Genomic DNA, 23,367 nt, shown 5'->3' with positions numbered 1-23,367 from the left:
AGAAGACAATGGAGTAATAAATACCCATAGAATTTTTCAGCAGCCTTATTTTTAACCTAGAATCTATACTCAGCTCAACAATCAGTATGAGGATAAGTTATAGACACCTTGAAAGATCTGCTGAAAAACTCCCATCAACCATCTCTTGAGAAACTGTTGGAAGATATGTCCCACTGAATAAGAGAAAGACCAAGAAAAAGGAATACAAGGAGCAGAAAACAGGATAAAAACAGGATACCCAAAATAGAACTTAGTGGAAAAACAATCACCAGGAGAATGGAGAGATATTCTAGGATCCTGGGTGTGCAGCAGCTGTGGAGGGCCAGACAGGGTGTGGAGAACAGTGGGAGCATGGCCACCACATGGTCCTCTCTTCTCAACCTGAGGACAGAATGCCTGGTGGGACTGACCAGGATTCCTATTCCAGGCTTCCTTTGACCATGTCCTTATGAAATTTATGCTCTTCTCTATTTGCCTTGCATCCCTACTTGTGGACACTCACATCACTGCAAAAATTGTGCTTTGAACTTCTCATAAGAGATTGTCTCTGGTGAGCTGAGAAACATAAAATAAAGACAAGCTTGTTCTCCATGCCAGAGTCTTGCTTGATATTTTAAATCTGATTTGTACTTAAGGTCTGCCTGTGTTTTCACTGTGGTGAGCCCTGTGATTCCCAGGACAGACTTCTATTTGGCCTTGCCCACTGACTTTCTCAGAAGAGTTCCTGTAAACTGCTAGAAACTGAAACCAGACTCACAGGCTTTCTCTGGGAGCTTCCTTCTGACAATGACAACAGTACTTTTCCTTATACAGTTGGATTTGAGCTTGCTACTCACTTTTTAAAAACTGAACCATGTACTGCTTAGGGAGACATGTGTATGGGGTAGAACTATAGAGTAAAGTGGAGGTATGAAGAACACAGAAATCAGGATCATGGCTACCTTTGAAGGGGAGGGAGAAGGGTATCAGGGAGGAATGAGCAGATGGCTTCTAAGGTAAGATGATGTTCCACTGCTTGATTCAGATAGAAAAAACACAGTAGCCTATTTTATATATCATTTAAATTGTATATATGTATCATTCATATATTCATGTATATATGAATGATATATTTCATAATTAACAACATATCCTATGGAAAATGTGTTAGACTTTGAGAAGTGACATAGAAATGCTCAACTCTGTTTTATATCTTTCCAGATACCCTGTGGGCTTGGGCAGATGTTGAAGCCTTAACCTAGCAGGATCTCTACAAATCAGGTTTCAGACATTTTATCCTCAAATACATTGACTTTAAAGTTTCAACATTTCAAAATTACTAAATATCTATAACTCAATTTCAAGTGATAAATAATATTCAAGAATTTTTTACTGTTTTTCAGATGTTGTCATATTTTGTGACTACAAGCAAACAACATAGTAATTTAATTTTAATTGATCAAGCTACTTCTTGTTTCAGATTATAAATTCTCCATGTATAACTCCCAATGACATTTTTTTCCCAGAAAATCTTTATTGACTGCTCAGACCTAGAAATATACCTTGTACTCTCCCTAAGCAGTGGGGACTGAAAGGGAAGAGACTGCAGAGGCTATGGGAGAACCTCGATGAAACTGATGACATGTGAAATAGGAGAGACACATGAGGCATTATTAAATGATTAGGCTGAATATGGAAGGGCTAATGTAGCCTGGAGAATTGTGAGAAAATAGAGTTCCATATCTTTATTGAGAAAATCAGGATTTATTAGTCTGGTTGCTGGACTCATTCAAGGCCTGTACTTGTTAAATTTAGAAATTACTTCTCATAGGATTTTAGGAATATTCCAAGGCTAGGAACTATAAATGTTTCACAAATTTCTATTTTGACTAAAATGCTTTCCCACACTACCAAAAGAATAAGACTTTTATGAAAGAAAGTGCATAATAGTATGCTCTCTTTATTTCCTAATGCAGGAGATAGAAAATCAAGGACAATGTAATATGGAAATAGTCTACTCTAACGTAAGGTCTTCATTGTGGACTTGCTGCTTAAAAAGACATTGTTAAGACGATATGAAGTAATAAAGTTATTTGAAAGCTCATCTCAAGTTTTTCATAAAATTTCTATAATTACAGCTCATCAGGAAGATGACAAGTGTTTAACTTTAAATGAATGCTAAAATCTAATATGCCTTAGATTTCTAGAAGAGAATCAGCTCTTACTCAATGCTGGTTTGTGTTTAGGAAGACCAAGAACCTAAGCATTTTCCTTGCACCCAAATTAGAAAAAAAAATTCTCAAGTTAGCTTGGGACCAAAGTCTTAATTTGAAAAGAGAATAAATCAAAACAAAAAGAAAGAGAAAAGTACAAGCTAATTTTCTTGCCACAATACATACTGGGATTGAACAGACTAAAATTAGCTACAGCTAATTTTCAAGAGAAAGAGAGGAGTACTTTCATGCTTCCCTAGACAATTCAGTTTTGTGTGCGCCTCCCACATTTTAAGGTTTTTCTGTCTGTGTGTCAGAACATCTTGAGTCAAAGAGATGGCTATCTCAACAATTGCATATATGTGGCCTAAAATCTTCTCACAGTATGGTCAAGGGCAATTTCTGGACCCAAATATAAAATTCAGCTTCTTGTTGACTGTATTGTTTGTTGTAATATTTACCCCAATAGTCCTGTATTGAAGACTTTCCCCCTCAATGATACACTATGCCCATTTAAAAAACTCAGTCTATGGTTGATATTCTTAATGTTAAAAACTGTATTGAAAATAATGCATTTTACCTTTAGAAATGTTTATTTAAGGTGTGCAAAAAGATACAACAAGTTAATAAAATGAACACGAATGCTACTTGGCTTAAATGAATTAATATGTATAGTTAAGAGTTTATTTTCAGTGTTTTATGAATATCTCATAATTTACTTAACCATGCTCCTGTTGATGAACATCTAGGTCAATTCAAACTTTTCTCTAGCATAAACAGTGCCCAAGAACATTCTTGTACTAGTTGCTGCACACACATGTGAGAGAATAAGGTGCATGCCTAAAACTGGTCAGAGATATATGCATCTTCACCATTATTAGAAATTAACAGTGTCCTCTGGAGTGGTTGTAGCAATTTAAATTCCTTAGGTTGTTGATTAACAGTTCTTTTTTCAACATCATTGACAACATTTTTACTGTAAGACTATAAATTTCACCAATCTGATGGGTAAGCAATTGTATCTCAGTGTGCATATAAGATTTTGAAGCGTCAGCTGTGTTGTGTGAGGGTCTCTGAGTGATGGGAATTTTGGCATACTTGTAACCAGCACATGTTTTCTCTAACTATGAGTTATCAATATTTATTTAACACAGCTAAAGACTGAGAAACCTAAAAGCATGAGAGAACATGTCTCTATCCTCAGGTTCCAATCCTCAAGCCTTGGGAAGAGTGGTAGGAAGAAGTGGGTTGTATGGTCACCTTCAGCATTTTTGACAATGTCAGACTTCTAGTAGTGGGTGTCAGGGATATTCAGGATGCTGCTTTTGCTTTTCTTCTACCTACACCAGAAAAATCATCTATTTATTCCTCATAAGGGGGAGAAGAATGTAAACATGCTAACACATTAAACTGGGTCTGATCTTTGAGAGACTGAAAGACTAGATATAAATAGAATTTTTGATAATTACTGCAACTATGGCAACTTTATGAGTGTAGATTTTATTTTATATGGAATTAGACATGTAGAACTATCATTTAGTTAATATGCTTATACATCCATTCAGTAAGTATTTTAGAACCAAATACATATAAGCTACTGGTGGTATTCCCAGCCTATGGAAAAAAAGAGAGAGAAAGAGAGAGAGAGAGAAAGAGAGAGAGAGGGAGAGAGAGAGAGAGGGGAATAACCACAATGCCATAAATCTTTACTGAGGACATAATGTGTAAAAAAAATTGCAGATAGTCAAGAGAATGAAGAGGCAAAATGCTGATTCATAAAATGACTTTAGGCTATGCTCAACTGAAAGGTGGAAAAAACTAAAAAATAAAATAAAAGTCAAAGTTTTCCATCAAGTCTAACATGTTATACCCAACTAGATGCCTGAGTTTAAATTAAATTTCAGCCTCACCATTTCCTAGCTGCGCAACCTTGGGTGAGTCAAATATACTCTCTAAACCTCAGTTTTCCAACCAGTAATGTAGAAAAATAACTGAATATACCTCTTAGAATTGTTGTAATTAATAAATAATTAATATATGTAAAGTACTTTAAAATATATGGGCATTCAGTTAACACTCAGTAAGTGTTAGTGATTCTAGGATCACTCATTAGTATTGTATGAAGCAGAGTGAAGTTTCCCTTCATCCCCAGTGTGAGGCCGTACCTCTGTATTTCCTAATTTCATCTGTGATCTGGAAACAAATATCACATACAAAATCATGGTTTCACTCCTTTCAGACTCCATGATTTTCTGTATCTATTTAAGACTTTGGCTTTGGATTCGTATTTGAATCATTTCTCAAGCCACATTAAACTTCTAATTTTGTTCTTTTTACAGATGTCAGAACATTTGTCCACTGTACATCATAGATGCTTTAATTTCTGCTCTACTTTCTGAGTCTTTTATATTTCATTTTGCCTCTGGGAATAGCATTTTCTCTTTTCCTTTCAATATCACTGTTGAAACTTTGTGTCTAACTACTCTAAAAACTTAATATCTTCACACTGGCTTCTTTGATTTTGAATGCCATTATTGGGGGGAGATAAATATAGAATCTCTATTTCTTTTTTATGTGTCAGTCTTGAGAACTTCAACCTTGTGGCAGTTGCCAGCTGTAGGCTTTTTGCAAAGCCTTCTCTGTTCTTTTATCAAACCCAGACCAGGCTGGCATGTGAGTGAAGCAGCCACTGGCAAAGCTCCTATGCCATCTTTTCTGTAGTTCTCCCTGCTCTCTCCCCTCCTGGACATACTGTCACCCTATTTGAGTGAGACGCTGGATAAGGGAAGAGAGCAGAAGAATAGTCTGAACCTTGAAGTGAAAGGCTAGGGAAGAAGTGTGAGGGTAAAAGGAAGAAAGAGAGAGTGGAGAAAGAAATGAACATTTATTTAAGACTCATTATATGCCTGACACAGTGCTAGATGCTTTACACATATGATCTCATTTCACCCTCTGTGGGTATGTATGTGTGTGTTGGGGAGGGACTGAGTTGTAGTGTGAAGACTACTTTAGTAAGTCCTTAATGAGCTATTTTTGGAAAGTAAATGATATTTTGGATGTGGCAGAAGGTACACTCACACCTAGATATTTTGGAATATTTTTTTGCAGTTGTTGGCAGGAACACTCAATAAAACTCTTGAATCCTAAAGTATTTGTTTTTAAATAATAGTAATAATAATAATAAATAATAATACTTTGTTCAAACTTCAGATATAACCACAAGTAATTATCCACACCCACTAATTCATTGTCAGTCTTGAAAAGAATTTAGTAAGTGCCTATAATGTACAAAGGAGTATGATAGCAGGCACAGCTGTAGGACCACACAGCTACGATACGTGAAAGTGCCAGGATCTATTTTACAAATCTTATGTTAACTACAAGGTTAGCTTTGTAGTCTGGGAAGAGCAGCATTGAAGAAATGAAGCTTGATCAGGGTATTATTGGTGATAGAATATAAGTAGGCAGAAAGGAGAGAAAAAAGGCTTTCCAAGTAGACGAAGAAAAACCCAATACTGAAGTCAGTGGAGCATGCTTTGGAAAGTCTAATTAGGAATCACTCAGGAAGAATGATTATGTGTTACAATTTATGTCTAAAAATGTACCAAGTTGATGTGGACCCCGGCTCACGGGGTCTGAGACATTGTGGATGGAGGAGAGACATTCACACGGACTACTGAGTCCCGTGGAGGAAAAGTGAGGGTGGCTTTGCTCTCAGGAGGAGCTGAAAGCCTCGGCATCCGCCATGACAGGCCTTTATTTCTTTTTCTGGGCATATTACATGATGGTCCTTATTTACTATGCACAGGTTCGCTTTAGGTGGTTACCTTTTACAGAAAACAAAGGAGCCTACACCGCTAATCACATCACAGAAGAAGGATATTTACAAATGAAAAGGGGAAAGTAGTAGAACCTGTTACACTAGTCCTTGGAAAGTTTAGGATAGATTTTAGGAAGTTACAGTAAGCACTTGCTGTCTCAATTTAGGGTGAGGGAGTTCTAGCAAAAGCAAGCCTCAAAGAGGCCTAGGTACATTGCAGGCCTGATTCCCCATGGGAAAACCTATCCATGGGTGTGGGTCCTGTGCATCTCCAAGTGGGAGCTGGGCCCACTCCACACAGAATGGTCTCCTACACCAAGCCTCAGACACAGCGATGGCCATTATTATTCTCCAAATGTGACTTTATGACAGTGAACCCAGTGTATGTAATTTTTATTTACTGTGTGTAGAAAATATGCCTCCCTGAGACAAAGGCCAGTGGCCATGGGTGAAACTGTGAGCTTCCTGTGAAGAAGGCTAAGAGCTTATGCTATCAATTTTAAACTTGGGAATATGACTACTACAAAACAGTGGTTAGGGGTGTTTAGTTTTCTGTCTGATAGCTCTACCATGAAATTAAGAGTTCAATTGCATCCTGCCTGAATGCTTTTTTAATTCAAAGAATTTCTTTTTATTTATTATGTATAAAATAATATCATCTGTAAAATTATATATTTTTTTCTTCCTTTCCAACTTTTTTTGTTTTTTAATCCTTTTCATTGTTTTTCTTTATAGTTTCCTCAGTTTCCCCCCTTTTGCCCACCTCCACCCATCCCACGCCCAATCCCACAGTAATTCCCACACATTGTCGTCCATGTCCATGATGGAAAGAAGGGGAAGGCACTAGGCAAAAAGCATGTATGAATGATCCCTGAATGATTTTGAATCTCTTTTTCACCCCATCTCAATTTCCTAGGACCCAACAATGACCCTTAAAAAAGTAAAAGAAATCTATGCCTGTGGCTGAAAGGCATTCACATGCTACTCATTAATATTCCTTTGTGAGAAATATTGAGAGGAGTATCTAAAATATAATTGTGCTCCAAGAGAACTTAATTTTATTTTTGAGAAGTTCTTATGGTGACTACTTGACACACCAAACATAGGATTAGGCACTTGATCAGAGCTAAGAGTGATAGCTTACCTTGCAAACACACAGGCCAAAGTGCAAGGACAGTTATAAATATGCTTCTTGGTGTTCCTTGGCAAGGAGAGGTTCCTGTGCATCCTGGACACCAGCCAGAGAGTGACTCCAGGTTGGCACAGTTCAGGGACAGGAAAGAGCAGTGGGTTTTGCATCAGAAGACAGTGGGAGAATGTCGCTTTATTCACAGCAGTGTGAAAATGCTGAGAAAACTATTAAGTGCTAAACAATTGAAGTTTAATTTTATTGTGATTAAAAGGGACTCAAGTGAACTGTACTCAAATTAGCACTTATAGCACTTACTATGGCAACTATAGAATTTCTAGCATCTTTAACCTCAGTCTGATGGACAAACTGCTGAGGGCTGAGAATTCAAAACAGCAGGATTAAAAACTATTAATGATTTCACTACTTTGTGGAATTTTAAATCTGTACTTGTTAGAAGACACAATTTATTGATAACTATATTATATCATTAGTAATTAATTTGTGAAACACATAGTAGTTATTAGCATGAATTACATTCAGTCAGAGAGATAATATGCTCATACCCACATTGTTTAGACCCTGGGACTACTCAGAGAGAAAGTGTCATACACACACGTGTGAGTTGTCATCAGCCCCTTATGCTTTTGAGCATCATGATTTCAAAAGGCAGGAACGTGTAAGAATATGCATTCATCAGTCACTTGGAAGCTGGTTTCCTAGTCATTGACTTAATTACCACGTATGATTGAGTTAAAGATCTCACTTATATATGGAATCTAATTAACAAAATAAACTAACGAGCAAAATAGAATCAGAGGCATAGAAACAAGAAAAAGACTGACAGCTGTAGGAGGGGAGCGGGGAAAAGGGACTGGTTGAAAGAAGGTGAAGGGATTAGCCAAAGGACATACATGCATTACCCATGGACATGGACAATGGTGTGGGGATTGTGTGAGGAAGTGGTGAGCGGCTAGGTAGAGAAGGGTATAGGGGGAAAATTGGAGCAGCTGTAATAGTATAAACAGTAAAATATTTTTTAAAGATGTTAATGATTTGGATCACATCCTCTTTCAGTATTATCATCTCTTTTTTTAAAGATTTTATTTATTTATTTTTAGAGAGGGAAGGGAGGGAGAAAGAGAGAGAGAAACATCAATGTGTGGTTGCTGGGGGCTGTGGCCTGCAACCCAGGCATGTGCCCTGACTGGGAATTGAACCTGTGATGCTTTGGTTTGCAGACTGTGCTCAATCCACTGAGCTATGCCAGCCAGGGCAGTATTATCATATCTTAATGGAAATTTGAAAATAAATAGCAAGAAAGGTTATTTTTAAAAAGCAATAAAATATTATTTGAGTTTTTGCTGTTGCTCCTGTCATGTGTGAGAATATAATGACAAACCTACATATAATAGATCTTAAATAGCTTTCTGAAAAATTTGCGGTCTAATCGACAAAACAAACAGGCAAGCAAAATATAACCAGAGACATTGAAATTAAGAACAAACTTACAGTAACCAGAGGGGAGGTGGGAAAAGAGGGAAGGATTTTTAGGAACATGTATAAAGGACATGTGGACAAAACCAAAGGGGGACAGGATCAAGGGTGGGAAGTGGGAATGGCTGGGATGGCAGGGAGTGGTAGGGGGAAAAAGGAGACAACTGCACTTGAACAACAATAAAAATGTTGGGAAAAAAGGAAAAAAATAATTCATGGCTTCTTTTGGGTCCAGATACTGTTATGTTATATAAATTGAGCAATTGGTAAAAAAAATTAACTATAAAAATTTAAGATATAGCTATTTCTATAAGAAATCATTGCACACTAACCTTTTATAACAAAGGATAATAGAACTTTCTCCTGAAAGATAGAGGCACATTGTGAAAGTCTGTTATACATAGATGTATTATTATGCATTGAATTATATAGCATGTATACTATGCTTTAGAATTAAGTGTAAATCAAATGCCAAAGAAGGATATACACCATTCCAACAAGATCCAATTAATCTTAAATCTGCTGATTACAGTCTCATTTATTAGAAAGATATTCCCACTGCATTAAATAAATGCATTGTTAACGAATGTCTCCCCAGATAGATCAAAAACCATTCATTAAATTTCATGCACATCTATCTAAATGGAAGCTAATGTACTTGGTGTCAGAGTCAGGTTTCACATCTTTCCCAGGCTTTTGAGGGTGACATGTCACTTTGTGCGCTATCTCAATGTGTTTCAGTTTTTCTGGTTCCTCAATGCAGCCTGGATACTCTCACTGTAGTTCCACTACTGTCTCCTGAAGTTGGCACAGTGGCAGCCTATAACCAGTCTGTGTCTCAAGGTGATTTGTCAGACAGAACAGAGGAAGGGAAGGCCATAACTTTTGTGTTTGATGGTGCTCCTGCTCGTCCAAGAAGCACCAAGAAGTGCATGTAGGGTATACTTGAGAGCTATTACTTATTTCTCTATTACTAACATGGGAGTTTAGAGGTACCCATATATTTTAGGAGGTATTAATTTTCTTTTTTTTAAAGATTTTATTTATTTATTTTTAGAGAGGGAAGGGAGGGAGAAAGAGAGAGAGAAACATCAATGTGCAGTTGCTGGGGGTCATGGCCTGCAACCCAGGCATGTACCCTGACTGGGAATCGAACCTGCGACACTTTGATTCACAGCCCAAGCTCAGTCCACTGAGCTATGCCAGCCAGGAGGAGGTATTAATTTTCTCACTGATGCACATCATTACTTATCAAATTAACACATGGGAAATGCAGAATTGCATTACAGAACTGCAGGAGTCTGGATGCCTTTCAGCACTATTTTTCTGTTCTTCTCCACCACAGCCAGAGAGATGGAAAACTGGATCAGAGCTTTGGAGTTTCTCATGAAACTATCTTCTTGCTTCACCTATGCTACAGGGGGGGAAGGTCCAGAGAGTCCTATGAAGAGTCCTTTCTAACTTTTGAGATATAGAAACTGACTCAACAGTGAAGTTGTACACTGAAGTGAGTGAGTTTAGGGTTGGCCCTAAACTCACTTAAATCCCTGGCTGTCTTTGATCCTATATGTTCTTACCTAGCTGAGATTACTCTGCTAAGCCTGGGTTCCCTTCAGGAGGTGCTGACTAAGGCAGACTTTTGTAGGCAGAAAATTAATTTTGAGAGTAAAACCAGAGAATGGAGTGGAGATGGGGCAGAAAGGGAGACTGAAATGGAAGGAAGAAAAAAATCCAAAGAGTGCATTCGTAAGTTGGTCTTGTGGGCTTGATTCTGCTAGAAACTTGAAAGGGGCTATGCAGAATGCATCTCAGTATTATCCATTCCAAGAATTAGGTTGCAACACCTGAGTGTTGGGCCCATTTCCCTAGGCAACCCTGGAGCTCTTTATTTCCAAAATGTTCATGAATACATGGAGAGAAACTTAGGACCCTTAATATCCAGTCTTAGAGCAATTCCCTTCATTTCCTACATGTAAAAATGAAAAGATTTCTTCAGCAGTTTGCTATACAGGTATCAGATTATATCATGTTTCTATTGCTTTTAATGTTGCTGTAAGTATCAGAATTAATTTAACTCTGGAATATATCTTAGTTATATAACTCTATCCTTTTTGTCTTTCAAACAAGAAAACACAGGCCTAGAAAGCCAAAATAAATATCTATAATCACACAGCAGTTCAGAGAAAGAGCCTATTTTATACCACAAGATGACCTGGCTCCCTGTTTAAGCCCTATCCACCACACCTTCAAACTGCACAAAGCATCTGAAGACAGGTTCTATTTTAGCCACACTAGATTCCTGAATTCCAGGACCCTTAGAGATGAGGTAGTCAGTCACTATATACAAGTAATAGTGATTACAAGAAGTCTTATTTTAGTAAGCATTACTATTGACCTATATCTATTATCTTCAATTTCAGATACATGGATGATTCCAATTCTCTGCATGGCCATGTGACCAGTTGTAGCCAATACAATGTGAATGGAAGAAATATTATAACTTTTAGGTCAAACCATTTGCCTGTACTTGCATCTCAAGCCTTTTCTTTCCCTGAAATATTGCTTGGGAAGTTCATGTGTTTGAAATGATGGCACCTTTAGACAGGGAAGACTTCATCAGCTGTATTTCTTGAGGCACCAATGTGAACAGTCTTCCTTCCAACCTATGTTGTTACATGCTGTTGAATTGTCTCTGACTCCTGATGACTCCATAAGAGAGTGATGTCCACAATGACCTGTCTTCAGCAGCCCTGCTTTACATATATTCCAACCTATACTGGGCAAGTAGTATGCACAATATGCCAACATTTATTATTCTAGCTTAACCTAGCCCATCCTAACTAATATATTTTGGAAACAAGATAATTTTGAATCACCTTTATCTTTTATTGATAGTTTATCCTATTCATATGAAATCTGGGTTTTCTTTAATGTGATGGTAGGTAAATCTGTGTTACATTTCCTGGCAATTCACTCTTCTATTAACAATAATTTGCCTCTCTGTTGTAGCCATGAGAATATACCTCACAGACCTTCAATTACAGGGAATGTAATTAACCAAGGACACCCAGCTCTTGTGCTTAAAATCCATCATTATGTTTGTTCAGGGACCATGTTTCTCATGGACTGCTCCCAACCTCTGACTAACTACGATAAGGATACTAGAGCAAGCATGTTCTTGGGTGAACTGGGACTCCTCCAATAGCCAACTTTGGCTCAGGGACTTCATGATGATTGTGTCAAAACTTCCTACCTTACAGTCTAAGATGCTTGCACTCCACCTTCCCTGCCTCCCTCTTTCACTGAATATCAAACCTCCTCACCCAGCTTACCCACTGCCCTACTATTTTCTCTCACACAAGCATTTCCATTCATAAAGACATTGCACATTTAATTCGGTTTTGGCATTTATTTCTTGAAGGACCCAGACTTATACTCTCTCCATGTCACAACTAAGATTTCCTCTAAAATATTAAGTCTTTCTGGGCCTGCTTATTCAGTGATCAAATTTGCGACTTTAGAATGATTAATTTTCTTTAATTTCTAGCCAGAAAATTTTAAGCAAGAAAAATGCTTAGAGAAATGAACCAGAGTTTCTCAAAATGTAGACCAATTGCACCAGAACCAGCTGTAGTACTTGTTTAAATTCATCTAGACCTCTAGGTGTCTCTGAGGATAGGACCTAGAAACCTAAATTTATAAACTAGCTCCCCAAGTAGTTCTTATAGCTTATTATGGAGAATCACTGATCAAGTTCACACAAAACTGAAATCCAGTGAAAGAAATAAAGTAATCCCAATTACTCAACCAATTAAAGTCAGAGTTCAGCCTAAAATAGGTCTTCAGATTCCAATGTCAGCACATTAACTAAGTACATGACATACCATATTATACACACTGCCTCCCACAGCTAGAGAATTCCTACTCTCAGATTTTTTGTAGAGTAATCAGAATTTATATGAAAGAATCTTTTACCCCAATGGTACACACAATACCTGCCATTGCCTTGACAATTCTGACAGACATTTGGCCATTGTCAAAGACTTGGTCAAGGTGATAGCCAAGAGTTATGAGCAATAAACTGAAGAGGTAACCATGACCACTTTTCCTGAGCCATAAACTGAAAATTTCACAGCTACTAATATGAATTAAAGAACAGCTGAAAAATTAAATGTATGGTAGTACTTTGGAGTAGACTTTTGAGTGATTAGTTGATTTGATGTTTAAACATTTAATATAGCAAGATCATGAAGAAGTTGGTCTCATTATTATAACCAATTTAATAACTAAATTAGATTTGGTGTGCACCATTAATCAATCTAATGAAACCAACTGATGGTTTGTTTGATCTAAGTTAGTCACATTTACAAGCCCTGTAAAAAATAGCATATAAATTGAAAAGGATCTTGATAATTGAATAGCTCATTAAAATAAAAGAAAAAATGGAAAAATGAAAAAAATTAACAGGAACAAAGCCACGGTTTATCAGAAATATTCATAAATAAAAGATAACTATCAAATTATAGAGTTTACATGTACATATATATAGTGAAAAACATATGGGAAGTCAAAATCTGTGTCAAACTGGGAATAAATATAATAATATAATATAACAAAGTAAGTACCAAGTTCAAGCATGACTGACTAGTAAACCAAAACTCAGATAAAAGTTAATACTTTATAATTAACATTAGGGCAGCTAATGTTAATATTTGCTCAATTGGCCTTCACATTTGACAGGGGATGGTAAAAGCATTCCATTACCAATGGGGAAAAGAAGTGGAACCTACAAGGAAAGTGTAAATGTATTGTCCTGTTTATCCCAGAAAAGTAAAACACAAGTCTGCTTTTATCATAAAGAAAGTTCTAATGGCTGGAATAGAAGCCCTTAAAGATAAAAGGACTTAAATCATAAAAAGTTAGTTTATAAGAGTAGAAAATTTAACTCTGGGACAAGCTTCTAGATAAGACTATAAATTCCATAGAATAAAAATTATATATGTTTTATTGAATGTTCAATATTTGTCACATGTAACAGTGCCTGGCACCTACTGATTGTTCAGATAATGATGAAATGGATGAAAAAATATGTTTTTAAAGTTGAAAGTCTGGGAGAATTTAGGTGTTTACCAGGACAAGGAGGAAAGCTTAAAACTGACAGTAACCAGAAGGGAGGTGGAAGAGAATAATGGGGGGAAAGGCGGAAGGGTTTTCAGGAACATGTACAAAGGACACATGGGCAAAACCAAAGGGGGGTAGGATCAAGGGTGGGAAGTGGGGATGGCTGGGGTGGTGGGGAGTGGTGGGGGGAAATGGAAACAACTATACTTGAACAACAATAAAAAATGTGAAAAAATGCAAATTAAAAATTAAAAAATAAAAAAATATATACAATCAATTCAGGGTTTTTTTATATTTATGATTCTGTGGTATAAGTTTGGGTCTTATGTCTAATGACTGATGGTTATGTTCAATGTTATTGGTCTAAAAACTTACCTTACTGGATTCCATTATTTAATTCATATAAGAATAAGCAGAGGGAGAATAGTGGAAAGATGATGTAGAAATTTTTTTCATGGAAATGACATAGATTTAAAAAATGTTAATATCTGCAAAAAATTATTGCAGCAACAACAGCAGGAGGATGGAGTCTGAAAGAACCAATTAAAAAAATTTTTTTATTAATAATTATCTTGTGTCAGGAGGTTTTACCATGTTGATTAGCTAATTGTTTGAAGATAACTGCAGGAGACATGGGTTCAGGCCACAGATAAAGTTGATTTTATTTTATTCATAATCATGTTTTAGATGTTAACCGCAGATATTCTTTATCACTAGCTTTTCTCACACGCATGTGTGGCATACACACTCACTGCAACCTTCTTCCTCATACCCAACTGACACAATTGCTGATGCCTACCGGGCATTTATAAATATTTTACTCTCTGAATTGAAAAAGTAAGTAAAAACAACCCATTTATAGAATCAGAATCTATTTTGTTTTGAGTATATCCAGATTGTGAAAATCACTTACCGAAGAACATATTTTTGGAGTGATTATGGCTGGTCTCTATTTGAATACCTGACATTGTCAGGCCAATTAAAATATATAACTACCATAGCCTTGTTCTGGGCATACAGAGAGTAAAATCAGGCCAAGGCATTCAGGGAAAGGTGAAATTCCTCTGATCTAAAAAATTGACACTCCACGGCTCTTGGACAAGGGAATGCCTTTCTCAACTTAATGTTTTTTTGGCAATCCAAACTTCATAATGTTTGCATTGGTAGTGGCCAGGGTTCTTAATGTTTAGCGTGTCAGCCTGGAATGCACAGCAGCATTTCTATGGGGAACTCCTATGAAGCACTGTGACTGGGTTCCGAATCCTGTCTGTCTAAGTACACGGTCTGGCACAAACAACGCCCCTTTTTTATTATAAAATTGTAAACATGCAATTCCGTAACATAACAATATCACACCCAAGCACACCATATGACATTTTAGGTGAAATGTTAAAATTAAAACTATAAATTATTACACCCATATTATTACCCTGCCAACCATATTCAAGCAGGCCTTATTTCTGCCGGGCCCTATATGCTGTCACCATTAGGTAACACATTAAAATAAGTAAGGAACAGTGTGCTAAACTGATTTTATTTTTCAGATATCACTGTTTTGTATTTAAACAAATTGACAGGAGGAGGATATTTTGTCCAACATATGCTACATTGTAATAATTCTATTATTTATATCAGGAACACTATGCATTCAAATTAATGTTGTCTTTGTTTTCTCTACAATGAAAAAAGTTTGGCCAACAGCTAGGAAGGAAAAAAACAATTCTACCTTTCAATCCATGGGATAAGAGTTAAATAATAAAGTAATATATTGTTAATTTAATTTCCTATTATTTTTGTCTTAACATAACAGAATCAAAATTGCAGTGCATGCCAATGAAGAAACACTTTTCAGATAATATCTAGTAATTTCTTTGGAATTTTCTACATAAATATATTTTATTGAAATATTGAAAACAAAATTGAAGTCAAATATCCTCTTAGTTTTTTCTACTGTAGCTCAAAGACTTAACTGGTCCCATTTCACCTTATTCTGCCTTAGTAGTATATTCTGCTTTGAGTACGTGGCTTTTTTTTTCTTTTTTCTTTTTTTGCTTTACTGGCTATTTGTTCTTCAGTGGAAATATTTTCCCTGCAACTTGCAACTATCAGTCTTCTAAAACAATTATTTCCAATTTCTTGATATTCCAATTTTATTGTATCTTAAGAGTATTATATTTTCAATTCCTACTCAGTCACATTTCTATATTATACTAGTTACTTAATAGCAGCTGATGGAAATTGCAGCGACAGCTGAGTCCAAATACCGGATTAAAAAAACACCGAGTTTACTAAAGCCCATTCAATCTAATCTAAAGAGCTTTTATTTTTGTGATCCACAAGTATTAAATTCTATATTAATTTCACCTAAGAGCATAAATGAGGACACAATTACTGTGTGGTTAATTTTTAAAGAAAAGTACCAATAATTAGTTGCTTTTATTGTATTAGTGCTTCCCCTAAATATATTGTTTAGATATTACTCCCACAGAAGTGAACATTTCCTTGGATTCTAAGTAGCTAGAAGAAGTCAGGAGGAGTGTTTCAGTTACAAGATGTCACCCTTGTGTAAGTATAAAGTAAGGAGGGGTTAAAAACTCTTATATAGAAATTCAGAGGCAAATACTGGCCAGGCGTTTCACCTTGGGCTGCATCTCGTGGACATGAGAAGCCATTTTAATTGGTTCTCTTCAGTTTGTTTTAATAGAGCAAATGGTTTTTAAAATAGAAATGTTTCAATATGTATTTCATATTTTAGTTACCTAGAAATTGGTTTTAAACTTATTATAATAACTATTAGGAATATGGTAAAATGTCACTGGGTTCATTCTCTCATGAGTAAAATATGAATTTACTCAGAAGTTGAAATTAAGCACAAAGAAATATTTTAACTTTTTAAAAGAATGTTTAGAATGAAAATATACATGTTCTAATAATTTTCTTTATTTCACTAGGCCATAAATTTGTAAATGCACTCTTTGAAGGAGTAGCTTTCAGAAGACAAATGTACCTGTAGTTAGTTGTATGAAATTTTACATATGTAGCTAAATCTTTAACTTAGTTTAATATTTAATCAAGAACTTTTTTGTATTATAGCAAATTATAAAATCATAATTTTAAATATTGGCTTAATATTCTCAGCAACCTTACAGCTTAATATTCTTGTAAGAATTTCAATTTTAAAATTAAGTTTAAAATGAGTAATATTAGATAGTTATTTCATTCTGGCACCATAATATAAACAGAACTTTATTTTTACAAAATTTATTTAACAATCACATTATTAGTAGAATCATTTTATTACATTAGCACTGATACCTTCAACAATAGATTTCATGTCAAAGATTTTTTTTAGAAATAGGCTGTAATTTTGAAATTCACAACATTGAATGAATACAACTGTACATATTTTTATTCATTATACATCCTATATTACATAAAAATTAAAAAAGATTTTAACCTTTTTAAAAATCTCCATTTCATTTGAGAAGAGATTGTATACTGAAAAACTAATTTTTAAGCACGTAACACCTCCTGTGAGTTTGCCTATGCTGCGACCATATCTTGTCATGGCTAAAGAGGACTTTGCAATTTGAGGGGGGTAAAGGTGCAGAAATATAACTACAGAAATAATTGGACAGAATGAAAACTTTAAAACATTAACTTTTCCCTATCCTCCGAATAGAAGGAGATTATCCAAAGAGTGTTGGAAATTGAAATTGGATGGCCCCTTCAGAAGTACAATATGATGAGAGCTTTTAAATTTCACAGATTAAATATTTCTAAGAGCTTATTGTTTTCATCCCTTATTGCAACTCAGTGCCATCTGGCTTTTGTAACTGATGTCTTGCCTCTTATGGGTAGCAGAGGGCGCTCTGGTATTGTTGACACCGGATACCTCCTGGTGCATTGCGCTAGCATCTTGTTCCTGGGACAGAAACATACTATTTCCCTGGAGGGTTGTCCTTGAGTATCAGAAAGGGTCAAGCTGTTCCTAAGTTTATTCTGAGAAGCTTTAATTTCAGCCCACTAAATGAAAGCTATGATTGTCAAAGGTCTCCCACAGCATGCCTCACCGAAAATTTCCAATTACGAAGCATTGATTGATTTATTGCAAAAAATGCTAAGCATAGAATTTCATAGCAGGGAAATTGGCAATGCACATTACAGCAGATGATTATTTTTAAGAGAAGTAGAAAATAGTCTTTTAAAAAATCTGGAAATATTACTAATCAATAACCACTCTAGATTTAATTACGGCAAATAGATTACTAAATTGTGTTCCCTTACCTATGTGGTATTTTAACTTCCCTCTTTCACAGTATGTACTTTATTTCTGTTTAGAAAGTGATTTTTAAAACTGATTGAGCTTTCTGGAGGATGAGTTTGGGCTGTCCTAAAGAGAAGGATGAGGGTGAGGGAGATTAGGTGTGCTTTCTGTTAAGTAATGTGAGTTATAACCCTACTCAGACAGCAGTGTTTTCCAGCTTTGGACCTGTTCCTTCATGAATGAGCTGGGGGGATGTGGATGCAGGGAATCAGTGCAGTTGCATGAATACTGGAAGAAAACCAAGGCTTTAATGCTAACTTGTAATGCTTTAAACCCATTTCAATGTCCATTGGCTGGACATTGGGCTCTTAGAGGGCTCTTAGTGGCACATGAAGAATATTCCCCTAACCCTTTCCTTTTATCACTTTAGTCCCCCTTTTTTTACCAGTGTGTTTTACCTACTCCCTCCCAAATTGTATAAAATGAAATACAAAACTAAGTCATCAATGCATATAAAAGACCAAACTCACAGAGTTCTAAAATCGAAAGACAAATAAAATCCACTCTGAAGGATGGGGAAAGGATGTATCTGGCTGAGATGTATCTTGGTTGTTTTATTTTATGAATCCTTTCTCATATCTCCTCCACCCAGGGCATAAAAGAACAAACCTGATGAAATGTATGACCCATTTATGGTCCATTTCTATGTCTGGATCAAAATTGGTGTTGCTGCCTCAATTGCTCAGTCTAAATTGTTTTATCTATTCCTAATTTTAAAATTGTTTACAGTTTGTGGATTTATAAACTAACACAAGCAAATGCACAGTACTTTCTTTTGAGAGCCCAGGCTGGCTACAAAGTTGTTGGTTTTCTCGCTCTTTCTTTCTTCTTTTGTTCATTGTTTAGTTAGGAGACTTAAATTTTATTATTTATATATTACAATACTTCAATATTTAGGACAATGGAATATGCTGAGATATTTAAAAAGGCATTGAATATATTGATATGGACCCACAGGACCCTAGGCTCCAAAAACGAATCTTCATGGCCTGGGATTTAGTAAACAAACCATCCTGACTTGTTCTACCTGCCAGAGCTGTGAGGATGCTGCTGTGGTCGGTTTTTCCGCAGTGCGGGTTTCAGGCCTCCTGGCCTTGTTGTGCTTCCTGCTGGCTGGGAATCGGTGAAGCAAGCTCTGAGCTTGGGACCTGCCCGGAAAGGCTGCCCTGGCGAGAGCCTGGCCAGAGGCAGCAGGCTAGGTGGGTGGGCTCCTCTTGGCTCTCACCTAGTCAGTCCCCATCTCATCTCCTTCAGATGTCTTGAGGCCCACACTTGAGTCTGTCGCTTGTCCCTTGGGTGAAATCACCAGCATTGTTAAACTCTGTGGCTGAGGAGCTTATGTTGGTGTGTTTTAAGGTAGATGGCTTAAGAGGAAAAAAATGGCGACTTCATTCTTCTTGCAAGTCCTGCCCTTTGCTTAGATTCGGGTTTTAGCCTAAAATCTAAAATTGTTTCCCAATGCATGTACACTAAGTGTATATGCATAACTACATAAAGATGGAAAAGCACAAGCCAAGTGTGGCAACAGCTAGAGTGGACGCTCTCGGTAAATATTAGGTGTTGCTGTATGCGTCATTTCCCTGCTTTTAATGTTTCTTTCGCAAACTACCTAATATCCTGTTACACTTCGGGGGCTGTGGCAGGACGGTCCTATTGCGTTTTGCGAAATTAGAGAAGAGGGCCGCCATGGTCAGCACCGAGGACAGCGGCAGGCGCGGAGGGCGCGGCCACTTCAGTGGATCCTCCCCTTTGTTCGCGGCCCCTGCCGGCCACGGCAGAACAAAGACTTCTATCAAGGCTCGCTTCCCAGCTCGGGTTTGTCTTTGGCCCTAAGGCAGTGGTGCAAACTACTATCTTAACAAAGTCCACCTTATTGGCTTTCAAATAAAATAATTTACCAAGTCCTTCTAAAGTTTCTTGTCCTCCTTTGACTGATTTGGCCATTGCGACTATGACGAAACAAGAAAATTATCTTGGCTTTTTAAAGCCAGGCTAGGCCCACTGGAGACTGGGAAGAGAAAGGGGAAGTGATGGTGGGGGGGGGTGGTTGTGAGCTTCCCCAAGGAGCTGAGCCAGTTGAGGTTTCTTGCGCAATGTGGTGAGGACGCCACTTAATGTTATCATCCTCTTTCTCGACGGTTCTGTTACCGCAGCTTGGCCCAGGATCGCAAACAATCATTACTACCCGCTCTTGAAGGAATCACTGCTTTCTAAAAGCTTAAACTCTCTAGAATACTTGCACAAACGGGAACTCCTGCTCTCCTGACAGCTGTCACTGAAGCTCCCCCAAAATCCCCCTCCGGGATTTGCGTGCGGATTTCCGAGCTCTTACTGAGAACTGTGACCCTTTTGCTTGCGGAACACTAGGTTGGTTCTGGAATCAATTTGAGGGTCTCTATCCGCCAAAGATGAGGTTGTTCTACCACTCCTTAAAACCCTTTTCAGTTGCCTTTTTCCCTCTCATATCCTGAGACGCTCTGGTGTCCTTCAAGTGCAGCCGTAGGCTCCGCTCTTGGCATTCACCGCGTGCCTTAATTGTATGACATTAAATCAAGGTCCGCTGTGAACACGGAGGGCAGAGTCTGATCTTGATCCGGAAAGTAACTGACCCCCTTCGAATACCACACGTCTCCTTCTGCCCTTCCCCCTCCCGGGAGCTCTGGGTCCCCAGGACTCCGCAGGAGCCATAACTCAGAAGCCTGGCTCCTGTCTCCGCTCACCTCCTGCCACAGCTGCCAGAGAGAGAGGCTGCTAATTAGACTGTTCGGAAGAAGTGTAGACGATGCATGTCTGCGTATACATATGCATATTTCCGCATGCCATTTACAGCACCCCTAAAAACATACATACGCCTATAAATCTAGTTTTCAAATGACGGCGTGGATCGAAGTTAATTACCCCTCTGGTACAGATCTAATTTCACAATCATGTTATTTCGCTGAAGGCAATTAACCGGGTTGGTGTGCCCCGCATCTCTTCTCAGTCCCTTGTAAGGAATGGCAGGTTTTAAGGACCGCGCCACTGCATGTTCTGCTGAAGAAAGCCTTGCCAATCGTTTCCTGCTGTGGGCATGCGATCTAGCACATAAAGGGGAAGATAACCATACGTGTGTGTATGTAAGATAAACACGCAGATATGCCTAGTCTCTACGTCCTCTGATAGCGTTACCGCGGTTTTGGTTGGGAGATTTGGGGAAGAGAGAAGAGTCCAAGGGCGGTCTAGGTCATCTTTCTTTGTGATGCGGAAAAATTAACTCAACCGCACCTGCCTAGTCCCCAGAGAGCGGGGCGGCCCATCTGGTATGGCTACAGCTTTACTGCAGAGAGAAAAGGCTGCTCGCTAAGGCTTCCGCACGGCCGGGGGGCCGGGGAGCGCGGACCCGAAGGCTGGGGCCGGCTCCGGGTCCTGGTTGCGAGCAGCACAGCGGACGCGCACTCCTCAGACTGCGGCCGGATTCCGGAGGCTGGAGGAACCTGGGCCGGGCGGAGGGAGGGCGAGTTGGAGAGAGGAAGGGGTGAGGGGAGTTGACCTCTACGGGCGGAGCCCTCTGCGCAGCGGGCGGGAGGCGGCGGCCGCTGCGGCTCTTTTCGCGGCGTCCCCTACGGCGCTGTCGGCCCCGAGGGAAAGGCCCGCTGCGGTTCCAGGGTCCGAGGAAGGGGGGATATTCTCCGCCACCGCGGCCTGAGGGCGCGTAGAGCTGGCTGCGGCTGGTGAGAGAGTCTAGAGCTGGTCTAGTTCTGAGACCCCAGAACACGCCCCTGCAAAATAGAATCAGAGCAGCATTAGGAAGGGAGGCAGGAGGGAGGAGCAGGAGGCTGGGGAGAAGGGACAGGAGGTGGCAGGGAGCAGGCAAGAGAGATAAGGTGACCGGAGGACGGGACCCCAGATGGCGGGCCTCGACCTCCGTCCGTCCCCAAGCTTCAGCCAGGCGCGCAGGGACCCGCCGTGCGCGCCGTGCCCGGGAGCACAGCCCGGGGCGTGGGGGGGGGGGGGGGCGGGGGGGTAGTTGTCCGCTCAGGTCCCGGCTGCGGAAACCGCGAGGTGGGGGCCAGACGCTGCGACACCACCGCAGCCGGAGAAAAGATTTCGTGAGCAGGAACCGTCAAAACACGTCCGCAGAAGGTCGTCCGGTGCAGTCCGGCCGTTCCCAAACCCTGTGCCCCCTTTCCCCTGCCTCACCCCTTTAGACCACACTCCTGATCCGCACTCCCAACCCCTTCTTGGCTTAGGACCCTGCAAACTGCAAGACCAGCGAGTCTCAGCAAGAAAATCGAAACGATCGATAAGAGAAAGAATTACATATACACACAGCCTACCTACTAGCCCTGCTCAAACCTGCAGAGGACCAAAGCGCTTTCAATCGCTGCTCAGCGCGTTCACGGAGGAAAGAGGAGGGTGAGAGGCTTCCGTGGTATAAGGTGCTTTAGGGTGGGAGGTGGGGATGGGGAGGGGGTGGGTCGGAGCGGTCCAGTCTTTCCCCCTCGCTTGCTGATCCAGAATTAGGGATTAATGGCTCGCTCCAGCCAAACAAATAAGGCATCTGCCTTCAGCACAAGAGGATTACACGGGCTGCTGACGTCACCAGTCAGACAGATGTTGGCTCCCAAAGTCCTGAGCAGCTCGCTGTGTCCTTGAAACCAAAGAGCCGCAGAAGGCGCTCAGCCCCCAGGAGCTGCGCCTGGCTACAGCAAAGGGCGAGCGCCCTGTCCTTGTCTACTTCCTACCCCCAGGTGCTAATACAGGGACGCAAGACAGCCCCCTAAGACGTCGCGCCCCCAGTCTCTCCAGCCCTTCCCTCACAGCCCTACCGTCAATGCAAGGCAAGCCAAAGTCAGCATTCTTAGTTACCTCTCCCTACAACGGAGACAGGAGCCGACCCCTTCTGGACGTCTCCTCTAGATCCCTAAGTGTAAGCTCTTGGACCCTTGTTCGCGCACACATGGTTAGCCAAATAACAGCAAAATTAGCACCTTAGGCCGACAGAGCCCACGCTTCAGATGAGGAGCAGCTCCTTAATTATGTGAGCAAGCAACAGAAATAGGGCTTATCTGCTTCTCCTCTTCTCGCCCCGAAGCCACCCTTTCCCCAGACCAAGGTTTAGTTTATGTTTAATCTTGTCACGATTGCCAATCCGGACGAATATGCCTTTCTAAACAATGACTCTCTCCCAACCAGCGAACTCTGCGTCCCAACCGGAGACTTAGGCCGCCACTCCCTGAGCCATGGGACCTCACCATGGTCCTGATCATTGCATTTTCTCTGAAAATACTTTGAAGATTTT

The 23,367-nt window shown here is 39.3% G+C and overlaps 1 long non-coding RNA gene across 1 annotated transcript; it reads right to left on the bottom strand.

Moving 5' to 3' along the window:
• Window positions 1-16,984: 16,984 nt before the first annotated feature.
• Window positions 16,985-22,865, bottom strand: LOC118501717. Its single transcript, XR_004904361.1, has 2 exons — window positions 22,403-22,865; window positions 16,985-21,844 (listed from the first exon to the last, which is right to left on the bottom strand). It is a non-coding gene; the product is annotated as an uncharacterized LOC118501717 (long non-coding RNA).
• Between the last annotated feature and the right edge of the window lie 502 nt (window positions 22,866-23,367).

This window comes from Phyllostomus discolor, chromosome 7 (assembly GCF_004126475.2).
Source record: "Phyllostomus discolor isolate MPI-MPIP mPhyDis1 chromosome 7, mPhyDis1.pri.v3, whole genome shotgun sequence".
Lineage (NCBI taxonomy): Eukaryota > Metazoa > Chordata > Mammalia > Chiroptera > Phyllostomidae > Phyllostomus > Phyllostomus discolor.
The sequence above is the reverse complement of the archived record's forward strand: the minus strand, read 5'-3'. Positions and strand labels throughout refer to the sequence as shown.